This window comes from Talpa occidentalis, unplaced genomic scaffold (assembly GCF_014898055.3).
Source record: "Talpa occidentalis isolate TD23 unplaced genomic scaffold, MPIMG_talOcc4v2.1 talOcc4.6, whole genome shotgun sequence".
In the NCBI taxonomy this organism is placed as follows: Eukaryota; Metazoa; Chordata; class Mammalia; order Eulipotyphla; family Talpidae; genus Talpa; species Talpa occidentalis.
The window spans coordinates 65,791,441-65,808,842 of NW_023604972.1; the positions used below are offsets into that span (position 1 = coordinate 65,791,441).

The 17,402-nt window shown below is 38.0% G+C and overlaps 1 protein-coding gene and 1 long non-coding RNA gene across 3 annotated transcripts in view; one reads left to right on the top strand and one right to left on the bottom strand.

Annotated features, from left to right (window-relative positions):
* MCC (MCC regulator of WNT signaling pathway) overlaps nucleotides 1-17,402 on the top strand; it is a 336,988-nt gene that overhangs the window by 241,820 nt on the left and 77,766 nt on the right. The window lies entirely within an intron of this gene.
* The window catches only part of LOC129144773 (uncharacterized), a 42,971-nt gene continuing 32,768 nt past the window's right edge, over nucleotides 7,200-17,402 (bottom strand). The window contains exon 6 of the long non-coding RNA XR_008549340.1: nucleotides 7,200-7,271. This is a non-coding gene — a long non-coding RNA (uncharacterized LOC129144773). The remainder of the gene's footprint in view (nucleotides 7,272-17,402) is intronic.

Below are 17,402 nucleotides of genomic sequence, written 5' to 3' on the forward strand. Positions count from 1 at the left end.
AGTTTGGTTTCTGCACTATAATAGGAATTTTAGAAATAATGAAGCAGCCCAAATTGAAATTTAGTTAATGAAGGAATTTGATGAATAAATAAAAACATATCCATTTTAGTACCCTATATACTATGTTGGTGAAATGGAACTGAATTGCTAAGTTAGCTTCCTGCAGACATTTGTGACTCAAACATACGTCACCTCTATTTCAAAATTCCAGAGATAGGGACCAGTAACAAGACTATTACAGTGTTTCAAGTTATAATAAAATTGGAACTATAATGATAGGAATGGAAAGGACAGGATGGGAGGTGATACATTGTAGAAGAAGAACCAATAGGTCTTACAAATGTTGGGTAAGGAAGAATCCAAAATACCTCTTCACATATTGATCCTTAGTGACTAAGAGAATAATTATATTCCTTAGTAAGGACATTTGCTTGAGAAATGAGTTGGGAAATATGTTAATTTTGAGGTTGTAGATAAATGTACATGTGGAAGAACATGGCATCATGTTTTATTTGTTTAAATATTTTTTTATTGAGGTAGCATTGGTTCTCATTGTTGTTTGTATTTTAGAAGTGTAGGATCTGCCCCTATCAGGTGCTGTTGCCATAGCCCATGTATGTTTTAAACTGCAGGTCATGACCCATGAATCTTAAAATTATATGAAAAATAAAATATTTCAATAATCAAACCAAAGAGGGAAAAGAATAGAACAACAGTATTGTGTGCATGCATGTGTGTGTTTGTATGTATGTGTGCAGTAAGTTATGAAATGATATGTTCCAATTGGGTTGCAATCCAAACCTTGCAAACTGCTGGTTTACTTGGAAATGCCTAAATGGATCTTTGGAGAGAATGGGGTAGAGGATAAAAGTTGAAGTTCTGATATAAGGAGATCTCTCTGCTCTCAAGGATGTGGTGTCAAAGGGAGGAGAAGCATGCTATCTGAGGAAACGTTTACATGTAGAACAAAGATGGTAGAAGAACCAGGGGAAGGAAGAGTAAATATAGTACAATTTCCATAGAACTTAAAATTGGGGAGATAAATGTTAATTAAATATTGCACATTGTGCCCCCCTTTCTGGAACTGAACAAAGGCAGAGGGAGGGCTCTGAAACAAAAGTTAAGACAGGCATGTAGGGGAAGAGACAAGCAGCATACAGACACTCAGTGATCTTCAGGGATAGCACCCATCAACCCATCCACAGCATCACTCTTCTCATGAAGTCTGGCATGACAGTACCAGACTTGGTCTGGACACCCAAACCTGGCATCCCAGTAGAAGCACCCCAAAAAGATGCCCTTCCAGTACCAGTGGCCCAGTGGCCAAGCACATAGAACAAATTTGAAAACAAACTACAGGGAGAAGGAAAAATACAAATAACCAAGCAAGCCCTCTGGGGAAGGACACACCACAAAAAGAAAATCAGCCCCCAGAACTCAACAACAATGACATGGAAGAACTTCTCCTCCTGCCAGATAGAGAATTTAGAATCACCATGATTAAAAAACATAAAGAAGATTTAAAGGAAAAGAATGATTTGAGACATACGATTAACGAAGAGTGAAACTGAGGTTTTAAAGGAGAAAATGAAGAAAACACAGGATATTAAAAGATTAATGGAGATGCTAAAGAACTCTGAGAAAAAGTAATAAAAACAGAATTGATGAAATGGAAGAACAAATCAGTATTCTTGAAGATACAAATATAAAAAGAACCAAAAAAGTAAAGGAAAGAGGGCCTCCCTGGTGGCGCAGGGGATAAGACGCAACCCATGAAGAAATCAGCAGCCACTGCAGCACAAGTTCGATTCCTGGCCAGCCAGGGAGAAACCCACATGGTGGGACAGATCTCTCCTGTCTCGCCCGCTGTTCCCCTCAGCAGTGTACTTCGGTCCATCTGCCTGTTCTATTCCCCACTCTGTCTCGGGTGAATCCTCTCACCACCCCATGCATCTCTGGCCTGTACCCCAATTCTTGTATAAAAATAAATAAATCTTTTAAAAAAAAGTAAAGGAAAGAGAAGTACAAAAGAAAAACAATGAAGAAACACTTTGAGAACTATGAGGAAACACTGTGAGAAACACTTTGACACCACGAGGAAAAGAAATACAAGAGAAATATAAGAGTTATAGGAATCCCAGAAGGTGAGAAGAGGGGCAAAGTAACTGAGAAACTATTCAAGGAGATAAGTGAAAAGAACTTCCCAAGTATGAAGAATGAGATGAAAATAGATATACAGGAAGCTAGAAGAATACCAAATTACCATATTGAAAGGAAAACTACAGCAAGACACATAATAGTAAAGCTTCCAAGAATCCAAGACAAGGAAAAAATAATGAAGCTGACAAGGGGGAAAAACAGATAACCTATAAAGAAAAACCAATCAGGTTAACATCAGACTTCTCCAAATAAACACTACGGGCAAGAAGAGAACGGAGTGACATATTCACCAAACTCCAAGACAACAAATGCCAACCAAGAATGTCCTGCAAATCTCTCCTTCCTCTATGAAGGAAAAATAAGGATCCTTTCAGACAAACAGAATCTCCAGAAATTCATTACTGAATTCTGTTTGTCTGAGAAACCCCCACTCCAAAAAATATTACAAGAAGCCCTAAGTTCAAAACCAACAAAGAAATGAATAGGAAGACAGGAAGGTAAGCCATAGAATCACAAAAAGACAAACAAAATGCCAAATACAGATGCCAATGTATCAATATTAACCCTAAATGTAAAAGGACTAGGGCTCTCCTGGTGGCGCGGCTGTTGAGCGCTGGCCTGAGAAACTGTCTGCAGCCTCTGCAGCGCCGGTTCAATCTCCAGCTGACAGCAAGGGTCCCACATGGCACTACAGACCTCTCCTTCCACGCCCGCTGCTCCCCTCAGCAGTGTATTTCGTCAGTCTGCCTGATCTGTTCCCTGCTCTGGCTCTGGTGAATTTTCTCACCTTCCCATGCTTCTGACTGTACCCAGTGCTTGTATAAATAAATAATCTTTTTTAAAAAATGTAAGTGGACTAAACTCATCAATAAAAAGACACAGAGTAACACACTGGGTTAATAAACAAAATCCAACCTTCTGCTGTCTACAGAATATATATTTTACTACAAAAGATAAAAGTAGGCTGAAAGTAAAAGGTTGGAAAACAATGCTACAAGAAAATGGACCAAAAAAGAAGGCAGTAACAGCTATTCTTATATCAGATGAAATAGACTTCAAACTAAAAAAGGTAAAATAATCATAGATGGTCACTATGTTATGATTAACAGGACAATACATCAGGAAGATATAACACTCACCCACATATACTCACCAAATGAAGGAGCACCAAAATATATCAATTATTATCATCTGTGAAAACAGACACTAGAGAAAATACATATGTAGTAGGAGACTTCACTATCCCACTCTCCAATGGACAGATCAATGAGACAAAAAATAAATAATGACACTAGAGTCCTAAATAAAGACCTAGACCTCATGGGTTCAACAGTTATCTATAGGACACAACACCCAAAAAAATCTGAGTACACATTTTTCTCAAAATGTGAGAACACATTTTGATCTATGCACACAGATCATTCTCCAGGATTGATCACATATCGGGCCACAAGATAAACATCAACAGATACATTAAGATCAAAATTATACCAACTATCTTCTCTGATCATAAAGGCATCAAACTAGAAATAAACCATAAAAAGAAGGTAAGAAATATTCCCCCTTTGTGGAGATTGAAACCCACACTACTGGATGACCATTGGATTAAAAAGGAGATCAAAGAAGAAATTTAAAAATGCTTTGAGACCAACGACAATAAGGACACAACTTTCCAGAATATATAGAATGCAGCAAAAACTGTAATAAGAGGAAAGCAATACAGGCTCACATCAAGAAACAAGAAAGAACTCAAAGAAACAACTTAATTTCTCATCTCAAAGAACTAGGGGAAAAACCCAAAAAACAGAAGAAGAAAGGAAATAATAAAAATCAAAGCAAAAATAAACAAAATAGAAATTTTAAAAAATCCAAAGATCAAAAAAACCAAAAGTTTGAAAAAAATAAAATAGACAAACCTCTAGCCAGACTCATATGAAAGAAAAAGGTGGGGGGAGAAAATACAAATAAATAGGATAATAAACGAAAGAGGAGAAATTACAACAGACTCAGCAGAAATCAAAAGAATAATCAGAGATTGCTATGAACATTTATATGCAAACAAGTTCAACAATCTAGAAGAGATGGACAAATTCCTAAAACTCTGCAACCAGCTGGATAAAGAAGAATTAGAACGCCTAAACAGACCAATTACAAGCTTTGACATTGAAATAGTAATCAAAACCCTACCCAAAAACAAAACCCTAGGACCAGACAACTTCACAAATGAATTCTACCAAATGTTCAGAAATGAACTAGTGCCTATCCTACACAAACTCTTTCAAAAAATTGAGAAGGAAGGGATACTACCAGATATATTTTATGAAGCCAACATCACACTAATCCTGAAACCAAACAAAGACAACACACAAAAAGAAAACTACAGGCCAATCTCCCTAATGAACACTGATGCAAAAATCTTCAATAAAATCCTTGCCAACAGAATCAACAATGCCATGACCAAGTGGGATTTATTCCAGGGGCACAGGATGGTTCAACATCTGAAAATCAATTAATGTAATCCAATACATCAACAAAAAGAAAAAAGAAAAATCACACGATCATATCAATACATGTGAGAACGCATTCAACAAAGTTCAACATCTGTTTATGATGAGGGCCCTCAAAATTCTCGGGATAGAAGGAACATACCTTAACATAATAAAGTCCATATATAACAAACCCACAGCCAATGTCATTCTCAAAGGTGAAAAGCTGACAGCCTTTTCCTTAAGATTTGGAGCAAGACAAGGATGTCCACTCTCACCACTGCTTTTCAATATAATACTGCAAGTCCTAGCCAGAGCAGTAAGACAAGAGAAAGAAATACAAGGAATCCAAATAGGGAAAGAAGTAAAACTATCACTATTTGCAGATGATATTATATATCATATCAAAACTCGAATGGATCAAGAAGCTGTGGTATATATATATTTACACAATGGAATTCTCCTCAGCAATCAAAAAAGATAAACTCATGCCATTCACAGCAACATGGATAGAGCTAGAAGGGATCATGCTCAGTGAAATAAGCCAGAAGGAAAAAGAAAAACATCAGATGGTTTTACTTATAGGAGTAATTCAGGGGCACCAAATAAGGGATCAGGGAAAAAATAATAACAATAAATAAAAAACCAAAATTAACAGGAACTATAAACCTGAGGCATTCTGCAGTGGAGGAGGAGGGAGAGGAATCAAAACAGGGAAGGTATGAACATAAGGGACTATGGTGATGGTGCACAGGGGAACTGGTGGTGGGAATTTTACGGGGACTACACCTGAGAGTAGATAGCAAACACTGATGTAAAATATATAAAAATAAATACATTATTAAAAAGAAGAAGAAAGAAAAAGGTATTATGGCCAATGCAAAAAAAAAAAAAAAACACTAAAGATTTAATAGTGGGAGAAGGTGATTGATGATCAGATTTTCATTTTGAATTAATCAGTGGGATAAGAAGAAAAAAAATCAGTGGATCAAGAATGAATGGGGGAGATCAGCTAGGAAACCACTGAAAAAATTATTGCTAGAAATAGTGTGGTGGTAGTTGAGGTGTAGAAAAGTAGATGGTTGAAGAAAAGGTATTAAATTGGCATGACTTACTGCAGGACTAAAACAGAGGATAAAGAAGGAGAGGGTTATGGGGGTGCGGGGCACTCGCATGCATGTGTGTGCATGTGTGTGTGCACACATGTCCCAAAGGTGTCTGGTTTGCACCATGGATGGTCAGTGAGGCCAGTCATCAATGTGGAAGTATAGGATAATAGACCAGGGGGTTTTGTTTTGAGTTCTGTTCTGTTTTGTTCTGTTCAGAAATGGGTTGGGTGGTGATCATGTGTTTTGTTTGGGCATACACTTGAGGTGTTTTGAGATATTGGTGGAGATGCTTTGGAAAGAAGTTGAAGCCCAGAAGAGAGGTCTAAGTAGAGGGAAAGCAGTTGGGCAACACCCCGATGTTTGCAGATAGTTGCTGAAGCAAAGGAAGTCTGCAAATGAGGGAGTGTGCAGAGCCAGAGATCAAGCATTCAGGGTGACCAGCTGCTGAAGAGATGGAGGGGCTTGTGGCAGGGCGTGACTGTATCTTTCCCAGAGACAGCTTCTGGAGCACAAGACCCCTATCTGCCAAATGCCTGTGTGCTCTCTGCCTTTATTTATTTATTCCACAAATTGTGGATGATCTTGCTAGATCCTGAGGGTTAGACAGAATCTGCAATCAGAATGCTGTACTTCCACACTCACACCCTAGTGACATCCACACTCTTCACCATGGCCCACCGGGCTTTCCAGTTCCAAGCTTAATCCAGCTGTGCCTGGATTGCCAGCTGTGAAGACACTGTCCTTCTTAATGTCCCTCAAACCTGACTGCCTCTCTTGCCTCAAGGGTCTCTGCATAGTTGTTCCTTCTGTCTACAGGGTGCCTTCCTGCAGTTAACCCGTGGTGCTTTCTCTTGCATGCTATCAGCTGTCTGCTCCTGGGGGAAGAAGGGCCCCTGGGCCCCTACTGGAATTCCAGCATCACTTTCACTCACAGACTCTCCCTTCCCTGTTTCATTTTTCCTCATAGCACTACCTAGTGATATCACATTTGCATCTTTTTTGTTACATACTGTCTGTCTTTATCAGTCTGTCACATTAGAGTTCAAGCTCCCTGTGGGCATGACTTTGGCTATCCTAGTTACCAAGGTCATAGTACCCACAAAACAGGAGGCACCCAGATGTCTGTGCAACAGACTTTGCCACCTTGGAGCTCACTGTTCTATGGAGGCTGTGACAAGTAAACAAGCAATGCTCAGTGATGGGATCAGGACCAAAATAAAACACAGATGGGTCCCTAGTGACACCTCGGGGTAAAGCATCGGAAGACAAGTCCCAGGGGTTGCAAAGAAGCAGAAAGCTGTGGAATGAGTGGTAGCTATGCAGGCAAAAAGCCAGGGGCAGGAGGAGATTTGGGGGGCTCAGGACTCACACATGCCAGGTCCCTGGGGAAGCTGGGCACAGAGAACAGCAAAGACGAGCAGTCATTATAGGCACAGCAGAATGCAGTCCCTGCGTGTGTTCATTGCAACTGTGCATCTGCCTCTTCTTATTTCTTTGCTATTTTCCAATTGAATTGCTACAATAGGGAAAAAACTTCCATATTGAAATGCCATTTTAGAAAATCATTAAAACACAACCATTTCATTAAAACTGCATTAGCAACCCAAAGATTCTCTTGAGCTACACTTGCAGTTTCAGCAGTGTATTTGCTGATCCCTATTTACAGATTGCAGAAGCCAACACAATCCATTCCCTTCATCAGAAATATTTTTCTTTTATTTTCAAACTCCACCCAGACTTCCCTTTTCAATAAGCTACCCTTGAGCACTGTGCTCTTCTGGTCTGGAGAAATAAACCAGCAATTTAGAAAGTGCTTTGACTTATCAAAGCAGTCATGTAAAGTAGAAAAGTCCCAGGATTATCATGTTGCATCTTAAGATAAATTGCATTACCTCATTCAAACCTGGTCATACCATTGTTTGGAAAGTAAATGTAACTAAATCAATAAAGATGAGGTGGGAATCATGGCTTGTGATTCTTATTTCCTCAAATTGGCAGAGTTCTCATTGAAAGAGAGGCTGGATATAATAGCTGACATGCTTTGCACACTTACTCTGATGCATTTACATGCATCCTTATTTAATCCTCAATCCTGAAGGAGGCCTGTGCATTTCTTCATCTATAAAATTGGGATAGCAGAGTTCAAAGAGGGTAAGTCACTTGCCTAAGGCAGAACAGCTAAGCAGTTGTTTTTGTTGATGCCTCCTATATTTCTGTGGATGGCTGTTTTTACACGCCTCTGGCAAAACAGTAAAATATGCCTGTGGTTAGTGTGTTGTGCTTCCTGTAATCCTTTGAGGTCTCTAGTGCTGCTGAGACAATTAAGGGAGCAGCTATGATAATACCTGACTTAATAGCAGAGTGTTTGTTGTTAATCCAGATTTTGCAGATCTCATCTTAGAAACAACATTCTCAAACCAATGATTCTGGGTGTCACAAAACAGCAAGGCCCAGGTGTGTGCTCGAATGCTTATGGTCTTGTACATGTTCGCGCATGCTTGGTGCACCTCAGCTCTTAATGGTATGCGCCCCCAACACTGTTACTGGAACAACAAAGCATGTTTGGAGCAATCATTTGCCAAACAAATAAAATCCCTGATCTATGGAACTTTATACAACCTGATGGATTCTGTTCCTCCATGTTGAGATCTCTTTTAAAAGGTGAGAACCTCTTATTTTCTCAAATTTAGCAATGCTAAACTGTTTTGCCCCTCAGAATGTATGGAAGCATATGATACCTTGCTTGCTGGTTCTGATCATTTACATAGAGATTTCCTCCTTGTAAGTAATTTTTGGAGGATAACCAAGGAAGAATTTACACATGAAACCTGGCTCTTGGCACAGCCGTGACTGAAATAAGTTTAATGTTAAAGACAGATTTTCCTGGCTTAGTGGCCAGTGAGGCTTAATGGCTTCAGGAAAAATGTTCCAAAATATTGAGCCTTACTCCCAATTACAAGCAGGGGGCCAGAAAGGTGGGAGGCAACTGTGCTCCTCCAAAAGTGGTTTCTTCAGATTTGGAGAGTAGTGTTTACAAAAGCAGGGTGGACTAAAAGGAGAATACACAGTTTTGTTAGGAATGGGGCAGCTGGGTAGTTATTCTCCAGCAAAGAATTTTTAAGAGGACCAGATGATTCATAACCTGATGCTGAAACTTTAAGGAACCTCTCTAGAAGTTGGAAATGTTCGACAGGACTGAAAGTGGCACCCTTGACTAGTTGATGGAACTGGCTGAGCCTTTGCTGCCTATCCTTTCTTCCCCTTACTTTAATTGGGCATCTGAATTTCTCCCCAGACTTACATTGTGTTGGTCATGCCTGAGAACCAAGCCCAGGGAAGATTTTGAAGTTGTGAACATTGACTCTCTGTGGTATCCATTTGCTTTCTCTGGGGGATCTGAGTTGATCAGACAAGACCTGTCTGCAAATGTTAGCAGGATCAAGTGACTGAGGAGCCCACCTAAAAATCATTCCAGTATTTTCCTTAGAATAACCAAGTTTTACAACAGGAAAGATTGTTGTGCCACCTCAGTTTGTGTTGCTGTCCAGGTAACCATCCCAGGCTGGGCAGGTCTACTGTTGATTTGGGCATATGGGAAAGGAGTCTTGGGGCCTGTAAGGAATATGAAGTGGCTCAGGCTCTTTTTTGCCCCTGCCACTAGCTTCTTTGGCCGCCACCTGCAGCTTTGTTTCCTCCCAGGTTTCATTACCCACATGTGATATTGTGTTGTTATAAAAAGGCACTTGGGAACATGATTACAGGGCATGCTCACCTATAAATATGATACCTGGGCAGAGTTCACGGGAGGGAGAGATCATGGGGGATCACAGAGATTGTGGAGATCTCAGAGATCACAGGGGCTGGGAGGCTGTGTTGCTCCCTGCCTGTCCCCATGTCTGCTGGTCAGCCTGTGCAGCACATCCGCAGATGGAGAGAGGACATCACAGAGGCTTAGGTAGATCTGTCAGGTCTTTAATGCTGAAGCATTATGTACTGCCGTGTCCATAGATTGACCAGTAGCAATAAAATGCATAGAAGAAAACACCGGCAATCTCCTGCTTCTCCTCACGATCTTAGCCCAGGCATCCATAATCATAGGTGCGTGTGCCTTGTGCTCACTCTCTTAAGTGCTTTTTTGCATTAACACGACATCACATATGGGTCATGAAACCTGGGCAGAAAACAAAGCCACAGTTGGGGCTGCAGAAGCCAGTGGCAGGAAGGTGAAAGGAGCCTGAGTTACTCCACTTCCCTTACATTTTGCTTTGGAATATTTTCATTCTATGGAAATGTTTGTCATATCATTCTATAAAAAACAATTTTCAATCAGTCATTCTAGTCAATCTTTTACCAAGTATAAGACATAAATGAAAAGGCATCTACCACATTTGTTTAAAATGAGCTCCCCTAATTGTTAGATTTCATAAACTCCTTTTCAAATATAAGCAGTCTTCATTTTCTAAACACAACATATCTCCTCAAGTTGGATAGCTTTTTTAGGTGTTTGAAATTTGTGACATTTCTCCTTAAAACCAGCATTATAAAAGAATGGTAACATCTAAGACCAATATCTGGAACCTGATTTAATCTGCATTGGAAATAAAGTATGGGACCTCACTATTATTATTACAAACTCCGCCATCACTGTGAACATCATTCCGGCTAGAAAAGACTGTAGAACACACTTGCTCACCAGAGCACAGCCTCCACTTCTCTTGGCCATTTTAGATCTTCTCCCAGCCCTGCCACAGTAAGAGAGTGGGGCCTGGGATTGGTTCTGATGGCTACTGTGCACCAGCACAGTTTACTCTCAAGAACTAGAGCAATCTGTCGAAGATGAGCTATCCAGATACTGAGAAATCCAGATATTGGACCACCAGTCAGTGAGTTTCAGGGGAGTGGACAGAGGTGAGGCCTGAAAGCTGGGTGAGTCTGTTCAGGGGGCTGGAGTTCATTCTCTAAACACACCGCTGGCTTTTCCAGGATAACTCCTCAGAAGCTCAAACAGAGATGATTTTTAAGGCTTTCATACATATGACCAAATTATACCCTCTCCACCCCAAATATTTCCTCAGATCTTTTGCAACACTGAGCATTTTCTTATTTTTAAAAATGTATCATTTCAGGTGAATACCAAATTGGTGCCAAACAAGTAAGGAAAAGGATTAGATGTGAATTTGAACTTTTTTCACATTAAGTGTCATTGTCACCTGTGCCAGAACTTTGATACCACAGAGGATGGAAGGAAGTGGAGGGAAGGGGCTGGGAACTTAGGGAGGGGGTGCTGTGAAGCTTAGAGGGAGGTCCTAGAAGAGACACCAAAGGCAGCTGAGGCTTGTAGTCCTTGGAGGATGGCTATAGGTTATCTTTCTCGTGCTTTACCATATTTGAGATCAAGTGTGCTGTTGTAGAGAAACTGTCAAAGCAGCAAAAACAAGTCCCAGGCTGGCAAGTTTGGGCTGTGAGGAGGTGGGGCGGGAGGGCAGGGTGGGGCGGGGGGGCACGAGAGGGATGGTGTGGCAGGGGGTTGCAGATAGTTCTTTTTGACTCTCACCCTGACTCAAGCCTGTGTTCTCAGGAAACAATTTGGTGTGGCAGTGTCACTTTCTGTTGTGGCTACTCTGAAAAATCCATCATCACTGTGGCCCCTAGTCTAGACTTCAGCATATCCATACTATGTCAGATCTTCTTTCCTTGAATGTGAATGTATTTATTTCCCAGTAACTTTCTGTTTTGAAAAACTTGAAACATACATGAAAAATAAATTGAATCCCTGTAAATTCTTTGCCCAGATTTACTATTTAACATGTTAACATGTTGCCGCTTTGGATTTTCTATCCCTCCCCTACATTTGCAAAAAAAACTTTTTTCTGAGGCAGTTGAAAGTACGTTGCAGATACAGTAATTCTTCACTCTGACTTTATCAGCATAAATCTGTTAAGAATGGGAACCTTGTCTGTTATAACCACAGAACCTTTATCACACTCGAGAATTTTAACACCAGTACAACATTAACTAATATACAATCCACATTCAAATTTCCCCTACTGTAGAATTAATGTCTTTTGTTGCTTTCTTTAACCTGGGAACTACTTAAGGTGCCCACATTGTGTGTGTGTGTGTGTGTGTGTGTGTGTGTGTGTGTGTGTGTGTGTGTGTGTGTCAGCTGGTAGTTGATTCCTATGACCAGTGGTAAAGATTTTAGATCACATGGACTTAGTTATCTGCCTAGCTGAGTGACGCAAAGGGAAGCTAGCTGATGGAATGTCTATGAATGGATCACTGTTATGCTGATATAAATCATTCTCCCCTCAGAAATCTAAAGTTTAATAGTTAAAATATTCCAAACTGCTCTTGCAGAAACGAAAGTGTTTGACCTGTTCCAGGGATTGGCAGGGAATGACTACAACACATATTCTAAGTCATTTTGACATTAAGTGGTTTGACTATGTTTTAGAGCCCCAAATTTAGGAAAACCTAAAAACTTGTTGAAGGTGATCAGTAAGAACCTTGTGTAAATGCAAATAATAAAATACACATTCTTCAACTGTTTACCGCCATCACAGAACCTATAGGACTTAATTGTTCTCCCTAAAGGAAATTAGATTTCTCTATCTTTAAATGCAAGGGACATAAAGTGTGATGACTGAAGCACTCCAAATCTGCAGAATTAACATGACTCTTTGTTGTTGTTTGCTATTTCTATTGTGCTGTATTATTAGGAGTCTAATACATATTATGCAAATCAGCATTTCAGTGAGGTCACAAAATCTTAAATTTTGGCATATTATTCCCAGGATTATTATCATCTTTTCTGCTTATTTGATGTAGCAATAATTACATATATAGGTCCCAAAAACAGAAATTGCTTTTTGCCCCACTACCATCCCTACTGTCCCCTTGTGTCCCCTTGTCTCTTTCTCTCCTTCTTTTTCTTAACCTCAGAGCCCTTAGAATGTTTATTAATGTACACTAGTTTTTGAAAGTGTTTTTACATTCTCAAATTGCCTGCTATGTCAATGTTCCATGTTTGTTTTTATCATTCTGACTTACTTTGCTGCTCTGCTCATAATTCTCTCAAATTCCCTCCATTTTATTAAAAATGAATTTATCCTTTCTTATGGCTATATAATATTCCATGGTATGTGTGTATGTATGTATATACACATACCACATCTTCTTCATCCAATCATCCATCCATGGACATTTAGGCTGCTCCCATGTTTCAGCTATTGTAAATATTGCTGCTGTGAACATTGTGGAACATGGGGGTGAAGGGTTGTCAATAGTTTCATATTCTGTAGATATATGCCACAATTGAGATTGTTAAGTCAAACAGTATTTTCACTGGTACTTTTTTAAAGTAAATCCAGGTTGTTTTCCATAGTGGTTGCACCAGTTCACATTGCCACCAACAGTGTAATATGATTCCTTTTTCCCCACATTCTCTCCAACACTTGTTGGGCATCTCTTTACGATGTGCCATTCTCATGGCTGTGAGGTGGTATCTCATTGTAGTTTTATTCTGCATCTCTCTTATTAGAAGTGGTGATGAACACTTTTTTCATGTCTTGGCCTTCTGGATATCCTCTTTAGTGAATTATCTGTTCACGTCTACTGCCCATTTTTTTAATAAATTATTTATTTATATATATAAATATATATATATTTTACATCATTGTTCATTTTTGTACAATGTTTGCTTTCTTTTCTCCTGATCCCTTATTATTTTTTCCCCTGATCCTTTATTTGGTTCCCCTATATTCCTCCTATAAGTGAAACCATTGATTATTTTTCTTTTTCCTTCTGACTTATTTCACTGAGCATAATCCCTTCTAGCACCATCTATGTTGCTGTGAACTACTTCCATTTATTAATTGGGCTATTTATTCATTTTACTGTTGAATTGTGTAAGTTCTTTATATCTTGGATATTAATCCCTTATCACTTTTATAGTGTGTGAATATTTTTTCCCATTCAGTAGGGTGTCTAATTGTCTTGTATTTCCTTTCTTTGTATAGAAGTATTTTAGCATGAAATAATACAAATTGCTTATATTTTTAAATTCCCTTGTCTTAGAGGTTGAGTCACCAAAAATATCTGCATTGTTGATAACACCAAACATATCACCAATGTTTTCTTCTATGTATTTTATTGTTGCAGGTCTCAGATCTAAGTCTTTAATCTATTTGGAGTATATTTTTGTGTATGGAGTTTTAGTGAATAATCAGATGTCATTCTTTTATGTGTGTGTTTCCAATTGTCCCAGCATCCTTTATCCATTTTATGATCATGGATATTTTATCATAGAGTAGGTCCTGTATATACATGGATTTATTTCTTGGCTTTTGATTCTATTCTACCAGTCCATGTGTCTTTTTTGTGGAAGTGCCATATTGTTTTTAATACTTTTGCTTTGTAGTAAAGTTTGAAGTCAAGTAATATGATACCTCTATTTCTCCCCTTTTTTTCTTAGGGTTGTTTTTGCAATTCAAGACTCTGGTTCCATATAAATTTTATTAATTTTTATTCAGTTTCTTTGAAAACTTGCTGTAATTTTGATATGATTGCATTAAATTTGTGTATCATTCCAGGTAGTACAGTATTTTGATTATATTGATTCTCCCCATCTATGGGCATAGGATATGCTTCCCTTACCTTATATTACTGTCCTTTAATAACATCTTGTAGTTTTCATTATATAGGTCTTTTTTTCCCAAAAAAAGCAAAATGTTTATTGAAGTGATAAATATCATATAGCATAGTAAAATCAAACAGAATAGGATTCATATCCTGGCTTTGCCATCTATCATCTCTGCATTTTTAGACATATTTTCATTATATAGGTCTTTTACCTCCATTGTTAGGATAATTCCAAGTTATTTAATTGTTTTTGAAGCAATTGTAAATGGAATTATTTTCTTAATTTATTTTACTTATTTGTTCTTTGTAGATAAAAAAGCTATGGCTTTTATATGTTGATTTTATAATTCCCACTTTGCTGTATTCATTTCTTATTTCTAATAACTTTGATGAAGTCTTTAGGTCTTCCACATAATATATTGCCTGCAAAGAGAGATAGTTTCACTTCTTCTATTCTATCAAACAGAAGTGTAACCATGGGCATCCTTGTCTTGCTGGATTTTGTTTGGAAAGTCTTCAGTTTTTCACTATTAAGTATTCTATTGACTGTTGGCTTGTGGTATATGCCCTTTGGGTTCCTTCTATTCCCATCTTGTTTAAAGTTTTTATCATAAATGTTGAATCTTATCAAATACTTTCTCTGCATCTATTGATATAAGATTGATTATTGATTACCTTATGATTTTTATTTTTGTCAATGTGATATACTACATTAATTGATTTACATATATTAACAATCCTTGCATCCCTGGGATGAATCCCACTTTTTCATGGTGTATACTCGTTGTGGTATACTGTTGAATTCAATTTCCTAGTATTTTGTTAAAAATTATTGAACTTATGTTCATCAGAAATATTGATCTATAATTTTATTTTCTTCTGCTTTTTTGTTTGGTTTTCATATTAAGGTAATGTTGGCCTCATACAATCTATTATGGGCATTCTTTCTTGTATTTTTAAAAAATTTTGAGAAAGGTGGGCATTTTCTTTAAGAGTTTCATAAAATTCATTTGTAAAGTCATCTGGTCTGGGCTTCTGCTTTATGACTGTGGTCAATTGTTCAATTCTTCTTTTTCTTTTGGATTAGTCTTAATGGATTATGTTGATCTAGACAGTTATTTATTTCTTCATGGTTATCAAATGTGTTGGCATATAGTTATTCATAATCATCTCTTAAGATCTTTGTTTTGCTATGCCATTTGTATAAATTTCTCCTCTCCATTTATAACTCTGTTTATTAATGTATTCTCTCTTGTTTTTTTGTTAGCCTAGCTTATTTTTTAGTTACCTATCTTGTTTATCTTCTCAAAGAACCAGCTCTTAATTTCACTGATTTTTCGAAAATGGTTCATATAACTTGAAAAAAAAAGTACATGTAGCAGTTTTTGGGTGGAGTGTTTTGTAGAAATGTTAGACCTCATTGATCTAACTCTTTATTTATAGCTGTCATTTTCTTATTTTTGTTTTGTCTTATTGATTTCTCTGTTGTTGTAAGTGGACTATTCAGATCCCCAATTATTATTGTGTTATCAATATCTCCCTTAAGTTCTGTTATTAACTATCTTAGGTACCTTGGTGCTCCATCATTATATACTTACGAGTATTATTTCCTTCTCTTGTATTAGACCTTTAATCATAATATAGTGCCTGTCTCTATTTTTATTACTTTTCTTAGTTGGTAGTCTTATTTTATCAATATAGCTGTTCCTGAATTGTTTTGGTTGCCATTTGTTTGTATACCTGTCGGCCTTCATTTATTTCTGTGCTTGTCTTTGTTAGTAATGTGAGTTTCTTATAAATAACCACAGGTTGGGGTTTGTTTTGAAATCCATTCATCACTCTGTAACTTTGGAATGATGAGTTCAGGCCATTTATGTTTAAGGTAATTATTGGGACATAAGTGCTCATTGCCTTTTTTTTTTTTTTTTTTTTTTTTGATTTGCCTTGCCTTTTTTTATCTTTTGAAGTCCTCCTGTTATATTTTGTGTAATTTCCATTTTCATCATATTATGTGTTACTTCTATTATCTTTTGTTTGAGGGTTCCCTGAGGTTAGTATATGATGGGTTGTGTGACCCCCTTGGATACCCTGGACCATGGATGGTTTTGATGGGCAACACTTATTTTCTCATTCCATGTTAAGTGATTTAGTTGTCTGTTCCTTAGTATATGTTGTTCTGTTTCTTTCCTGTGTGACTTCGAGTTGATAAATTCTTTTAGTTTTTGCTTTTCAATGAAGCTTCTTACTCTTCTATTTTTATTATTAATCTTGTAGAATAAAGGATTCTGGGCTGGATGTATTTTTTTCTTTAAGTAGCTTAAATATCTCTTTCCAGAAATTTCATGCTTATAATATTTGTGCTGCAGAGTCTGCTGACAGTCTGTTGGGTGTTTTCTTATAGGTTATCTTTTTGTCTTTGTCACTGGTTCTCAACAACTTCATTATTAAGTGTATGTCTGTCAGGTATTATTTGTTTGGAATGCTTTGTGTATCTGTTAGGCCAATAGGCAGCAAGCAGGCAAGCAGGGGGACCAGGAGGCTTGGGAGTCAACTGAGCTTCCCAGCCCCCAGCCAGTCTTTTATGTTCGTTCTCTAGGCTCTCTTTGGCACACCATCTGGTGCTCTTGTTTCTTCTATAGTCATGCCACTCACCCTAATTTGCCACTGTTACTTTTATTCCCAATTCTAGAATCAGGTGTTCATACTTACACTTGCCTACACCCATGCTCCAGTTGTCCACAATCAGGCACAGTGCCCTCACTCCCTAGTGCCTTCTGCATTAACATAATCAAGGCCACAGGTGAGAGTTACAGAGACTAGTGGCACAAAAAAAGTCCGATAAATTCATTTGCCCTACAGTATCTTGGATCATAACTTCTGGTTCATTTTCCAGATTAAGATGGTTTTTGGTCATTATTTCTTTCACTAAAATTTCTATGCCTTTCCCTTTCTGTTCTCCTTCAGGGAGCTTCATGATACAGGTATGATTTCTCTATAAGTTACC